Source organism: Salmo trutta, chromosome 9, assembly GCF_901001165.1.
Source record: "Salmo trutta chromosome 9, fSalTru1.1, whole genome shotgun sequence".
NCBI classification, from domain to species: Eukaryota; Metazoa; Chordata; class Actinopteri; order Salmoniformes; family Salmonidae; genus Salmo; species Salmo trutta.
Genome location: NC_042965.1, coordinates 32,509,481 through 32,523,359, shown reverse-complemented (window position 1 = coordinate 32,523,359; position 13,879 = coordinate 32,509,481). Strand labels below are relative to the sequence as shown.

General features: G+C 44.6%; 2 protein-coding genes across 5 annotated transcripts in view; one reads left to right on the top strand and one right to left on the bottom strand.

Annotated features, from left to right (window-relative positions):
• agpat9l (1-acylglycerol-3-phosphate O-acyltransferase 9, like) overlaps positions 1–10,748 on the bottom strand; it is a 50,173-nt gene extending 39,425 nt beyond the window's left edge. For both annotated transcript variants that reach the window (XM_029763486.1, XM_029763487.1), the window contains exon 1: positions 10,650–10,748. The gene's annotated coding sequence lies outside the window, so the exon portion shown is untranslated. The remainder of the gene's footprint in view (positions 1–10,649) is intronic.
• Positions 1–13,879, top strand: part of LOC115200418 (A disintegrin and metalloproteinase with thrombospondin motifs 12) — a 61,598-nt gene that overhangs the window by 14,730 nt on the left and 32,989 nt on the right. The window contains exon 1 of one of the 3 annotated variants that reach the window (XM_029763482.1): positions 11,554–11,621. The exons of the other annotated variants lie outside the window; for them this stretch is intronic. The gene's annotated coding sequence lies outside the window, so the exon portion shown is untranslated. Of the gene's footprint in view, positions 1–11,553; positions 11,622–13,879 lie in introns of those variants that run through there. 3 annotated transcript variants of the gene reach the window in all.

Genomic DNA, 13,879 nt, shown 5'->3' with positions numbered 1-13,879 from the left:
AAAGAAAACATCTGGACAGCAGAGAGAGACAAAGGAAACAGCTGGACAGCAGAGAGAGACAAAGGAAAACAGCTGGACAGCAGAGAGAGACAAAGGAAAACAGCTGGACAACAGAGAGAGAGACAAAGAAAACATCTGGACAGCAGAGAGAGACAAAGGAAAACAGCTGGACAGCAGAGAGAGACAAAGGAAAACAGCTGGACAGCAGAGAGAGACAAAGGAAAACAGCTGGACAGCAGAGAGAGACAAAGGAAACAGCTGGAAAGCAGAGAGAGACAAAGGAAAACACCTGGACAGCAGAGAGAGAGACAAAGGAATATAGCTGGACAGCAGAGAGAGACAAAGGAATATAGCTGGACAGCAGAGAGAGACAAAGATAAACAGCTGGACAGCAGAGAGAGAGACAAAGGGAAACAGCTGGACAGCAGAGAGAGACAAAGGTAAACAGCTGGACAGCAGGGAGAGACAAAGGAAAACAGCTGGACAGCAGAGAGAGACAAAGGAAAACAGCTGGACAGCAGAGAGAGACAAAGGAAAACAGCTGGACAGCAGAGAGAGACAAAGGTAAACAGCTGGACAGCAGAGAGAAAGACAAAGGAAAACAGCTGGACAGCAGAGAGAAAGACAAAGGAAAACAGCTGGACAGCAGAGAGAGAGACAAAGGAAACAGCTGGACAGCAGAGAGAGACAAAAGGAATATAGCTGGACAGCAGAGAGAGACAAAGGTAAACAGCTGGACAGCAGAGAGAGAGAGAGACAAAGGAAAACAGCTGGACAGCAGAGAGAGACAAAGGTAAACAGCTGGACAGCAGAGAGAGACAAAGGAAACAGCTGGACAGCAGAGAGAGACAGAGGAAAACAGCTGGACAGCAGAGAGAGACAAAGGAAAACAGCTGGACAGCAGAGAGAGACAAAGGAAAACAGCTGGACAGCAGAGAGAGACAAAGGAAACAGCTGGACAGCAGAGAGAGACAAAGAAAAACAGCTGGACAGCAGAGAGAGAGACAAAGGAAACAGCTGGACAGCAGAGAGAGACAAAGGAAACAGCTGGACAGCAGAGAGAGACACAGGAAAACAGCTGGACAGCAGAGAGAGACAAAGGAAAACAGCTGGACAGCAGAGAGAGACAAAGGAATATAGCTGGACAGCAGAGAGAGACAAAGGAATATAGCTGGACAGCAGAGAGAGACAAAGGTAAACAGCTGGACAGCAGAGAGAGACAAAGGAAAACAGCTGGACAGCAGAGAGAGACAAAGGTAAACAGCTGGACAGCAGGGAGAGACAAAGGTAAACAGCTGGACAGCAGGGAGAGACAAAGGTAAACAGCTGGACAGCAGGGAGAGACAAAGGTAAACAGCTGGACAGCAGGGAGAGACAAAGGTAAACAGCTGGACAGGTGGGAGAGACAAAGGTAAACAGCTGGACAGCAGAGAGAGACAAAGGAAAACAGCTGGACAGCAGAGAGAGACAAAGGTAAACAGCTGGACAGCAGAGAGAGACAAAGGAATATAGCTGGACAGCAGAGAGAGACAAAGGTAAACAGCTGGACAGCAGAGAGAGACAAAGGTAAACAGCTGGACAGCAGGGAGAGACAAAGGTAAACAGCTGGACTGCAGGGAGAGACAAAGGGAAACAGCTGGACAGCAGAGAGAGACAAAGGAATATAGCTGGACAGCAGAGAGAGACAAAGGAATATAGCTGGACAGCAGAGAGAGACAAAGGTAAACAGCTGGACAGCAGAGAGAGACAAAGGAAACAGCTGGACAGCAGAGAGAGACAAAGGAATATAGCTGGACAGCAGAGAGAGACAAAGGAATATAGCTGGACAGCAGAGAGAGACAAAGGTAAACAGCTGGACAGCAGAGAGAGACAAAGGTAAACAGCTGGACAGCAGAGAGAGACAAAGGTAAACAGCTGGACAGCAGGGAGAGACAAAGGAAACAGCTGGACAGCAGAGAGAGACAAAGGTAAACAGCCGGACAGCAGAGAGAGACAAAGGGAAACAGCTGGACAGCAGAGAGAGACGAAGGATTATAGCTGGACAGCAGAGAGAGACAAAGGAAACAGCTGGACAGCAGAGAGAGACAAAAGTAAACACCCGGACAGCAGAGAGAGACAAAGGGAAACAGCTGGACAGCAGAGAGAGAGGAAGGGGAGAGTGCCATTCTGTAAACAGCTGGACAACAGAGAGAGAGGAAGGGGAGAGTGCCATTCTGTAAACAGCTGGACAACAGAGAGAGAGAGGAAGGGGAGAGTGCCATTTTGTAAACAGCTGGACAACAGAGAGAGAGACGAAGGGGAGAGTGCCATTCTGTAAACAGCTGGACAACAGAGAGAGAGAGGAAGGGGAGAGTGCCATTCTGTAAACAGCTGGACAACAGAGAGAGAGACGAAGGGGAGAGTGCCATTTTGTAAACAGCTGGACAACAGAGAGAGAGGAAGGGGAGAGTGCCATTCTGTAAACAGCTGGACAGCAGAGAGAGAGGAAGGGGAGAGTGCCATTCTGTAAACAGCTGGACAACAGAGAGAGAGACGAAGGGGAGAGTGCCATTCTGTAAACAGCTGGACAACAGAGAGAGGAAGGGGAGAGCTGGACAACAGAGAGAGAGAGGAAGGGGAGAGCTGGACAACAGAGAGAGAGAGGAAGGGGAGAGCTGGACAACAGAGAGAGAGAGGAAAGGGAGAGTGCCATTCTGTACCTGATGATTTACTGTGGTAGAACTATCAAGAGGATATGGAAGAGGAGGAACTTTGTTCTGTAAAATGACCGGATGAGTCAGTAAATGGCCTTTCTCTCAGTGTTTTCTCCTGTCACATCAGGAATGTCTATCCTGCAAGGTCTTGTCTCACTTTCAGTCAATCATGTTTGGTTTGCAGTCACTTAATGAGCCAAACGGTGTAAATACATGGCCTTGAGGATATGCAGCTGTTGTGACAGTGCATGGGTTTGGGCTAGAGCAAAGATACATTGAGCGTGCAAAGACCTCCATGCATTTGTTGTCTAATGGTTGCTAAATGTTTCTTGGACTGTGACCTAACCATCTCAAACTTAAGTGCATCTCCAAATCCCTGCTCCAAGTTTTAAATCAAATCAAATTGTATTTGTCACATGTGCCGAATACAACCTTAGAGTGAAATGCTTACTTACAAGCCCCTAACCAACAATGCAGTTTTCAGAAAAATACCTAAAAAAAAGAAATAAAAGTAACAAATAATTAAAGAGCAGCAGTAAAATAACAATAGAGAGGTTTTATACAGGTGGTACCGGTACAGAGTCAATGTGTGGGGGCACCGGTTAGTTTATTTTATAATTTTTTCATTTCACCTTTATTTAACCAGGTAGGCCAGTTGAGAACAAGTTATCATTTACAACTGCGACCTGGCCAAGATAAAGCAAAGCAGTGCGAAACAAACAACAACACAGAGTTACACATGGAATAAACGTACAGTCAATAACACAATAGAAAAGTCTATATACATTATGTGCAAATGAGGTAAGATTAGGGAGGTAAGGCAATAAATAGGCCATAGTGGCAAAATAATTACAATTTAGCAAATAAACACTGGAGTGATAGATGTGCAGAAGATGAATGTGCAAGTAGAGATACTGGGGTGCAAATGAGCAAAAAATAAATAACAATATGGGGATGAGGTAGTTGGATGGGCTATTTACAGATGGGCTGTCAACAAGTGCAATGATCTGTAAGCTGCTCTGATAGCTAATGCTTAAAGTTAGTGAGGGAGATATGAGTCTCCAGCGTCAGTGATCTTTGCAATTCGTTCCAGTCATTGGCAGCAGAGAACTGGAAGGAAAGGCGGCCAAAGGAGGAATTGGCTTTGGGGGTGACCAGTGAAATATACCTGCTGGAGCGCGTGCTACGGGTGGGTGTTGCTATGGTGACCAGTGAGCTGAGATAAGACGGGGCTTTACCTAGCAAAGACTTATAGATGACCTGGAGCCAGTGGGTTTGGTGACAAATATGAAGCGAGGGCCAGCCAACGAGAGCATACAGGTATCAGTGGTGGGTAGTATATGGGGCTTTGGTGACAAAACGGATGGCACTGTGATAGACTGCATCCAATTTGCTAAGTAGAGTGTTGGAGGCTATTTTGTAAATGACATTGCCGAAGTCAGGGATCGGTAGGATAGTCAGTTTTACGAGGGTATGTTTGGCAGCATGAGTGAAGGATGCTTTGTTGCGAAATAGGAAGCCGATTCTAGATTTAATTTTGGATTGGAGATGCTTAATGTGAGTCTGTAAGGAGAGTTTACAGTCTAAACAGACACCTAGGTATTTGTAGTTGTCCACATATTCTAAGTCAGAACCGTCCAGAGTAGTGATACTAGACTGCCGGGCAGGTGCGGGCAGCGATTGGTTGAACAGCATGCATTTAGTTTTACTTGCATTTAAGAGCAGTTGGAGGCCACAGAAGGAGAGTTGTATTGCATTGAAGCTCGTCGGGAGATTAGTTAACACAGTGTCCAAAGAAGGGCCAGAAGTATACAGAATGGTGTCGTCTGTGTAGAGGTGGATCAGAGAATCACCAGCAGCAAGAGCGACATCATTGATGTGTACAGAGAAAAGAGTCGGCCCGAGAATTGAACTCTGTGGCACCTCCATAGAGACTGCCAGAGGTCTGGACAACAGGCCCTCCAATTTGACACACTGAACTCTGTCTGAGAAATAGTTGGTTAACCAGGCGAGGCAGTCATTTGAGAAACCAAGGCTGTTGAGTCTGCCGATAAGAATGCGGTGACTGACAGAGTCGAAAGCCTTGGCCAGGTCGAGGAATACGGCTGCACAGTATTGTCTTTTATCGATGGCGGTTATGATATCATTTAGGACCTTGAGCGTGGCTTGAGGAGCGTGACCAGCTCGGAAACCAGACTGCATAGCGGTACAGTGGGATTCGAAATGGTCGGCGATATATTTGTTAACTTGGCTTTCGAAGACCTTAGAAAGGCAGGGTAGGATAGATATAGGTCTGTAACAGTTTGGGTCTAGAGTGTCTCCCCTTTGAAAAGGGGGATGACCGCGGCAGCTTTCCAATCTTTGGGGATCTCAGACGATACGAAAGAGAGGTTGAACAGGCTGGTAATAGGGGTTGCAACAATTGCGGCAGATAATGTTAGAAAGTGAGGGTCCAGATTGTCTAGCCCGGCTGATTTGTAGGAGTCCAGATTTTGCAGCTCTTTCAGAACATCAGCTATCTGGATTTGGGTGAAGAAGAAATGGGGGAGGCTTGGGAAAGTTGCTGTGTGGGGTGCAGAGCTGTTGATCAGGGCAGTGGTAGCCAGGTGGAAAGCAAGGCCTGCCGTAGAAAAATGCTTATTGAAATTCTAAATTATCATGGATTTATCAGTGGTGACAGTGTTTCCTAGCCTCAGTGCAGTGAGCAGCTGGGAGGAGGTGCTCTTGTTCTCCATGGACTTCATAGTGTCCCAGAACTTTTTGGAGTTTGTGCTCAGGATACAAATTTCTGTTTGAAAAAGCTAGCCTTTGCTTTCCTAACTGCCAGTGTATATTGGTTCCTAACTTCCCTGAAAAGTTGCATATCGCGGGGGCTATTCGATGCTAATGCAGTATGCAACAGGATGTTTTTGTGCTGGTCAAGTGCAGTCAGGTCTGGAGTGAACCAAGGGCTATATCTGTTCTTGGTTCTACATTTTTTTAACGGGGCATGCATATTTAAGATGGTGAGGAAAGCACTTTTAAAGAATAACCAGACTTCCTCTACTGACAGAATGAGGTCAATATCCTTCCAGGATACCCGGGCCAGGTCGATTAGAAAGGCCTGCTAGCTGAAGTGTTTTAGGGAGCGTTTGACAGTGATGAGGGGTGGTCGTTTGCCCGCAGACCCATTACGGGCGCAGGCAATGAGGCGTTGATCTCTGAGATCCTGGTTGAAGTATTTCGAGGGCAGGTTGGTCAGGATGATATCTATGAGGGTGCCTGAGTTTACGGATTTGGGGTTGTACCTGGTAGGTTCCATGATAATTTGAGTGAGATTGAGGGCATCTAACTTAGATTGTAGGACGGCCGGGGTATTAAGCATATCCCAGTTTAGGTCACCTAACAGTACAAACTCTGAAGATAAATGGGGGGCAATTAATTCACATGTTGTGTCCAGGACACAGCTAGGGGCTGAGGGGGGTATGTAACAAGTGGCAACAGTGAGAGCCTTATTTTTGGAAAGGTGGATTTTTAAAAGTAGAAGCTCGAACTGTTTGGGCACAGACCTGGATAGCATGACAGAGCTCTGCAGGCTCTCTCTGCAGTAGATTGCAACTCCACCCCCTTTGGCAGTTCTATCTTGGTGGAAAATGTTGTAGTTGGGGAAGGAAATTTCAGAATTTTTGGTGGCCTTCCTAAGCCAGGATTCAGACACGACTAGGACATCAGGGTTGGCGGAGTGTGCTAAAGCAGTGGGATAAAAAACTTAGGGAGGATGCTTCTGATGTTAACATGCATGAAACCAAGGCTTTTACGGTTACAGAAGTCAACAAATGATAGCGCCTGGGGAATAGGAGTGGAACTGGGGGCTACAGGACCTGGGTTAACCTCTACATCACCCGAGGAACAGAGGAGGAGTAGGATAAGGGTACGGCTAAAGGCTATAAGAACTGGTCGTTTGGTGCGTTGGGGACAGAGAATAAAAGGAGCAGATTTCTGGGTGTTGTAGAATAGATTCAAGGCATAATGTACAGACAAGGGTATGGTAGGATGTGAGTACAGTGGAGGTAAACCTATGCGTTGTGAGACGATGAGAGCGGTTTCATCTCTGGAGGCATCAATTAACGTAGGTGAGGTCTCCGCATGTATGTGGGGTGGGACGAAAGAGCTATCTAAGGCATTTTGAGTGGGACTGAGGGCTCTACAGTGAAGTAAAACAATAAAAACTAGCCAAGACAGCAGTAGACAAGGCATATTGACATTAGAGAGAGGCATAAAGCAATCACAGGAGTTGATCAGGAGAGCTAAGACAACAACGGGTAAATGGCGATGAATGGGCAGAGCGGGTCAGTTAGGTACATGCTGGGGCCGACAGGTAAACAAAATGAGGTACCTTGTTATTGAAACAGTCCAGGGGGCATCAGCTGTGTAGCCGAGTGATCATAGTGTCAAAAGAGTAGCAATCGGTGAGTCAGGGTGCTGTTCGGTAGTCATTACTACGCTGGGCGAGCAGGGGACACAGCGTCTAGAAAAAGCTAGCGGGCCGAGGTTTGTAGATGGTTCTTCGGCGATATCGTAACAGAATAGCCTGTTGAGACCACATCAGGCGATCACGTCGGCAGTCCAGTTGTGATGGATCGGTGGGGCTCCGTGTCGACAATAAAGGGTCCAGGCCAATTGGCAGAGGAGGTATTGTAGCCCTAGAATTAGTTGATATATGGGCATAGCTCGAGGCTAGCTCAAGGCTAGCTGGTGCTTGCTTCGGGACAGAGGCATTAGCTAACAGTAGCCACACATTTTCAGCTAGCTAGCTGCGATGATCCAGAGTAATGACCCAGTGTAATGATCCAGAGCGGCTTGAATCCGGTGATATGGTAGAGAGAAGTAGTCCGATATGCTCTGGGTTGATATCGTGCTGTGCAGACTGGCAGGTGATTGTCCAAGCTAAGGCTGGCTGATTTTGGAGAAAAAAGGCAAGGACCACTAGCCGTGGCTAACAAAGACTAGTAGCTAGTTAGCTGGCTAGCTCCTGATGGAAGTTCCAGTTATAAGGAATAAAAATAACAGATCCGTACCACATTGGGTGAGGTGGCTTGCAGGAATCCGGTGATATGGTAGAGAGAAGCAGTCCGATATGCTCTGTGTTGATATCGCGCTGTGCAAGACTGGCAGGTGTTGTCTGAGCTAAGGTCCGCGCTAAGGTAGAGGTAGAGTTATTAAAGTGACTATGTATAGATAATAACAGAGAGTAGCAGCAGCGTAGCAATGCAAATAGTCTGGGTAGCCGTTTGATTAGATGTTCAGGAGTCTTGGGGGTTAAAGCTGTTTAGAAGCCTCTTGGGCCTAGACTTGGCACTCCGGTACCACTTGCAATGCGGTAACAGAGAGAACAGTCTATGACTAGAGTCTTTGACAATTTTTAGGGCCTTCCTCTGACACCGCCTAGTATAGAGGTCCTGAATGTCAGGAAGCTTGGCCAAAGTGATGTACTGGGCCGTACGCACTACCCTCTGTAGTGCCTTGCGGTCGGAGGCTGGGCAGTTGCCATACCAGAAAGGGATGCAACCTGTCAGGACGCTCTCGATGGTGCAGCTGTAGATCTTTTTGAGGATCTGAGGACCTATGCCAAATATTTTCTTGTGACATTAACTGAGGCACTTACCCCCTAAAATGGTCAACGGGACAGCATTGTTGGTGGACCGACAGGGTGCACACACAAAAAAGCTATAAGCATAATGTACATACAGTACCAGTCAACAGTTTGGACACACCTACTCATTCAAGGGTTTTTCTTTATTTTGCTATTTTCTACATTGTAGAATAATAGTGAAGACATCAAAACTATGAAATAACACATATGGAATCATGTACTAACCAAAAAAGTGTTAAACAAATCAAAATATATTTTAGATTTTAGATTCTTCAAAGTAGCCAACCTTTACCTTGACGACAGCTTTGCACACTCTTGGCATACTCTCGTCCAGCTTCATGTAGTCACCTGGAATGCATTTCAGTTAACAGGTGTGGCTTGTCAAAAGTTAATTTGTGGATTTGTTTCCTTCTTAATGCATTTGAGCCAATCAGTTGTGACAAGGTAGGGGTGGTATACAGAAGATAGCCCTATTTGGTAAAAGACCAAGTCCATATTACGTCAAGAAAAGCTCAAATAAGCAAAGAGAAATGACAGTCCATCATTATTTTAAGACATGAAGGTCAGTCAATCCCGGAGAATTTCAAGAACTTTGAAAGTTTCTTCAAGTGCAGTCTATAAAATATATTAGGATTTGTTTTGATGTCTTCACTATTATTCTGCAATGTAGAAAATAGTAAAAATAAAGAAAAACCTTTGAATGAGTAGGTGTGTCCAAACTTTTGACTGGTACTGTATCTAGGATCTTAAAATAATCCTGCAATAAGAGGAAATTTGAAGTATTATCTGGATTATAATTAATGGACGTTTTTGTAGTGGTTGATTACATTGGTAAAGGAAAATGAAGTAAAAAATGTCAAAGTGGAAATTACAATCTTCAGAAAGCCTTTTGAAACCCAAACACACTAAAAGTTTTACATTTCCGAATGTTCTCCTGCAACAGGGTAATCAAATTAAGATCGTACATCTGTACAGTAAAAGCTTTACCCAAAGTAGTAGAGTATGAGCTGAAGGTGCACAACCACAACATTAACAGTGTCCAGACTGGACCAGTAATATAGTATGTGCAACTTTCCTCATTTTCTACACCCAGTCTTCAGCCACAACTAAGGGGTCCCAACCCACCATTGTACTAATCCTCCCAGTAAGAGGGGAGGTCAGTGTATGACCATAGGACCAATCTACTATACACTCCTAGAAGAAAGGGTTCCAAAAGGGTTCTGCGGCTGTCCCCTTAGGATAACCCTTTTTTCTTCCAGATGGAAACCTTTTAGGTTCCATGTAGAACCAAAAAGGGTTATTTAAAACAGTGGTTCTCAAATGGTTTTGCCTCATGACCCAAATTGAACCAGGTTGTCTCTGCTGCAACCCAATATTCGCATCACGAAAAGGACTCAGCAAAATAAAATCAGGATTTTTTTTTTAATGCTATATCAATAGTAATTGTAACAATTGTATGACAAGGGAATAACATTCCCACCTCTTTCATTGTCAATAATACATTTTTGCCCCTATTCTCGATGAAGAATGTTAATAAATTCACTGGTTTGAGACCAAAACATCTACCAAAATAGCGCTGCTAATAGCTCTATATTGAAAATACCGTGATTGAAGTAAAATTGTTCAGAGATTAAATTATTTACAAATGTATGTTCATTATAATTCTACACATGTTCTACCTGGTTTAAGCCGTTTAAGTTCAGACTGGAGTATTTCTACATAATTATTCTAATTTTTTGTTTTACTCAGACACCCTCAGAAAACCTTTTGGGTCGCGACCCACCAGTTGAGAAATGCTGCATTAAAGGGACAGCCAAAGAACCCTTTTAGGTTCTAAATAGCAGCTTTTTTTCTAAGAGTATAGTGTTCCTCAGTAAGGAGGGAGGGAACATAAATGACCAGACCACAGGCAGCCAGCTGTGGGAGGGAAACACTGCCAGATCCAAGCTGCAGGAGAGGCCATGTCACTGACTCCAGAGACACAGAGGTAGTAGAGACACTCTTTCCAAGTATGAAATGATGGGCCAAAAATTGAACTTGCGTTTTCTCCAATGTACATTTGTTCTCTACTGATTTCAGGGAAGAAAACAATGAAACAAAGTTTTATCAAGAAGATCGGTCAATGTGTGAGGTATAGACATATGTCACGGGTATGTAGGGCAGGAGGAAGGAGCAGAGTCAAATGCAGGATGTGATAGCTCAGTAGGCCAAAGTTTAATGGCACTCAACACTCTCGGTGTATCAACAACAGAGATCGTAGAAAACCCCAAAATGGGAAAACAGGTAATCCAGAATGAAGAGGCGAAAATACAAGAGGCACTTACCCCCTAGCGCAGCCCGGCTAGAATAAATACCCCAAATAATAAAACGCTGGAGTAACATACAAAGTACAACCACACTGCCCGCTGACAATCAAAATAATCCCGCACAACACACAACCCCCACAGGAACAAACTAAACACACCCCCCCCCCCACTAATGACAGAAACGAAAACAGGTGCGGACCTAGACAGACAACACACAACGAACACAGAAACATAGATCGGTGGCAGCTAGTAGACCGGCGACGACGACCGCCGAGCGCCGCCCGGCCGAGGAGGGGCACCATTTTCTGTTGATACTGTGACAACATATGAAAGAGTATACATTTTTACTTCATGGTTGTCATAGTGAACACTTCCATCATGGTAAAACATCACCCTACGCTATGTTTGCAAAACACAACTGCCTAGGAAATAGCTACATAAACCTGCCTTGACTGACAGTAGGACAAGGTCTGGTTTTTCTCTCACTCATTGGTTGTCCTGGTTTTGAGGGTTGATGTGTACAGATGTAGGATTTTCATTTGGCCACCCGGTTGTAGGACATTTTTAACTTGTGGTACATTTGAGGTTTAAAAAGGTTGCTGGAGTTTGTTATTTCCACTTTGAAATTTCTGGCTTGAAAAATGTATCAACCCCTACAAAAATATCCATGATTTATAATCCACATATTCATTCACATTTCCTGTTGCCCTAGGATTATTTTCCTGCTGCAGCAAACTGGCTCAAATTAAGATGCTACATCTGTAGCTTGGCATGGTGTGGGAGTAAGCCCAGGCGACAGCACACGGGCATGCCTCTGGAATGCAATAAGCCACAGCGTGGTTACTGTTACCAAGTGAACACCCTGCAACCTCTGATTCCAGCACACTCCTGGGAGAGTAAATAAAGACCAGATAAGGTGAAATGGGCTCATCCAAACAGAAAGGATAAAGACAAGACTATCAATCATGATAATGTACAGCACTATCTCTGGTGAGCTGGATTTGAAAGGACTAGCAGTTGATGGTGTTCTCATATAAAATGCTGAAGTTGTCTTCCATAATAATGTCACAGGACGTTGGAATCTTTGGATGGTACAGTGCTCCCATTTCTTCTTTGTTTCTGTATTCAAGCGCTGCAGTCAGACCAAACCCAACGCTTTTTCAATGGAGGAGTCGGTTGCCCCGAGGCACTAGAAGGAATGAGTAGTTGCACGTTCAGTGCCATTATTTCAGTACATTATCTTTTGTGAAATGCATATCTCCTCACACTGTCCTGATGGAAAATAAGGATCCCACTCACATAATAATTTGACAAGAACTTGAAAATGACTCTGCATGTAGTCCAACTTCTTATCTTCTGCATGTGTGCAAAAGAGAGCAGATGTCATTAAAGTACTCTAAAAATGGTCTTTTTTGGTCTGTTTGTGTTAGTGGTTGGAATCATTATGGTGAGCTGTTGTGTGATTACTCATCACACAGTCCACTCCTCCCCTCCCCATGTGTCCCAGTAAGGAGTGGAAGGCCACAGACTCACTCTGTGTTACAACAGGCAGGAGGAAACTCACTCCAAGTCCTCTTGGCCTGCAATCCAAAGTCCAGCAGAAGCAGTAAACAGAGCTAAAGCAGTTCCACATGGCTTCTGTATTTAACACACACACACACACACACACACACACACACACACACACACACACACACACACACACACACACACACACACAGACACACACACACACACACACACAAACACACACAGAGAGAGAGACCTATGTTATTACAGCCTACACTCGCTCTGGCTGGCACCTCACATTCAAACACACTTCCTCTCAAATACCCACAGGTGAGGAGGAGGAGGAGGAGGCTTAGAGAAGGCAGGCTGGGTCTGTTAGCAGAATTTAGGGGATTTAGAATGCACCACAAAGGCCTTTGTAATAATCTGATCCCATTCTGTCCTAATTGGTTTTGGACGTTCTGAGTAGAGCTCTTTGTTTGTTTGTTCTCAATATCCATGTTTGTTTCCTTAGGTTCCCTGAAAGTACATTAAATGCACTTTGAATGTGGAACAAAGTTTTTTTGTTTGTCCTTTCATGTTCTATGTTGTAGAATGTTATTAGTGTTATGCGACACCTTGTCAGCTTGTGGACGGTAGTTTAAGGACTACAGGTAGGAACATGCTTTGATCCCTCCAGGGACTCTGTATCTGTATTCTATATGCAGATCACGGCTGAGTCAGGCTGAATGTTTGAATGGGCCTCTCTCTTGCATTCCTTACTGGAGGATCTGATCTGCAACCATCCACCTGGTTTTGTCTTTTGGGACTGAAATCATAACTGATTGAGGAAAACATGTAGAGGAAACAGTCTCCAATCCATAACCCAGACAGATATGGAGCACAGGCGGCTGGTGGCACCTTAATTGACCCAGCATATGCATCACACGGGAATGATTTCTATACTTTGAAAGTTGCATATCTTGAAAACTTGATTGCTGACAAGCAAAACATTTTGGGACTATGACAGCAATGGACGAATGAAACAAATTCCAAAATATCGTTTTTGGGTGGAATTTTCCTTTAAGTGTTTTACACTTAGCACACAGCAACTAGAAGCCCAGCCCTACTCTCCTGAGACTACTTCATCAACTTGGCTGGAGAGAACAGCAGATTTTCTAGATAGAGATATGCGGTAGACTGCAGGATTCCCTAGAGCAGAACAGCACGGCACTAACTTCAGTGGATGAGTGAAGGGCAATGTTTGCCCTCCAATGGTCACTGGTTGGATTTGCTACTAATTGATCTAGAACAGAAGAGGATCAAAACGAATCAGGAACAGTGAAGAGCAGAACTCCTGGGAAGAGCATTCAGCTTATTCTACTCATTCTTAGAGAACATACCCCTCTTCCCTCTCCCTCTTCTTCTCTTTTGCATGTTGGTTTAGAGATGGAGAGAGGCACACCCTGGTGCAGTTTGGGCTTGTTAGGTCGTACATACACTTGACATACCAATGTTTCCCCTAGGATTCTTTTCAGCAGTAGGGGTTTTTAAGGCCTTCCTCTTGGCCGCAGAGACAAAATGTTGCTTATTTTAAAGCTAATTTCCTGCAATTATACACATTTTGATTGCCTTAAATTCTACACATGTTTCCATGGTGTATGAATTGTACTTATGCTATCTGAGTGTCTCAAATATTATAACAAAATCAACGGGGGCCCCATGCCAAGACGTTTCTGGAATTTTACAATCTAGTTTTT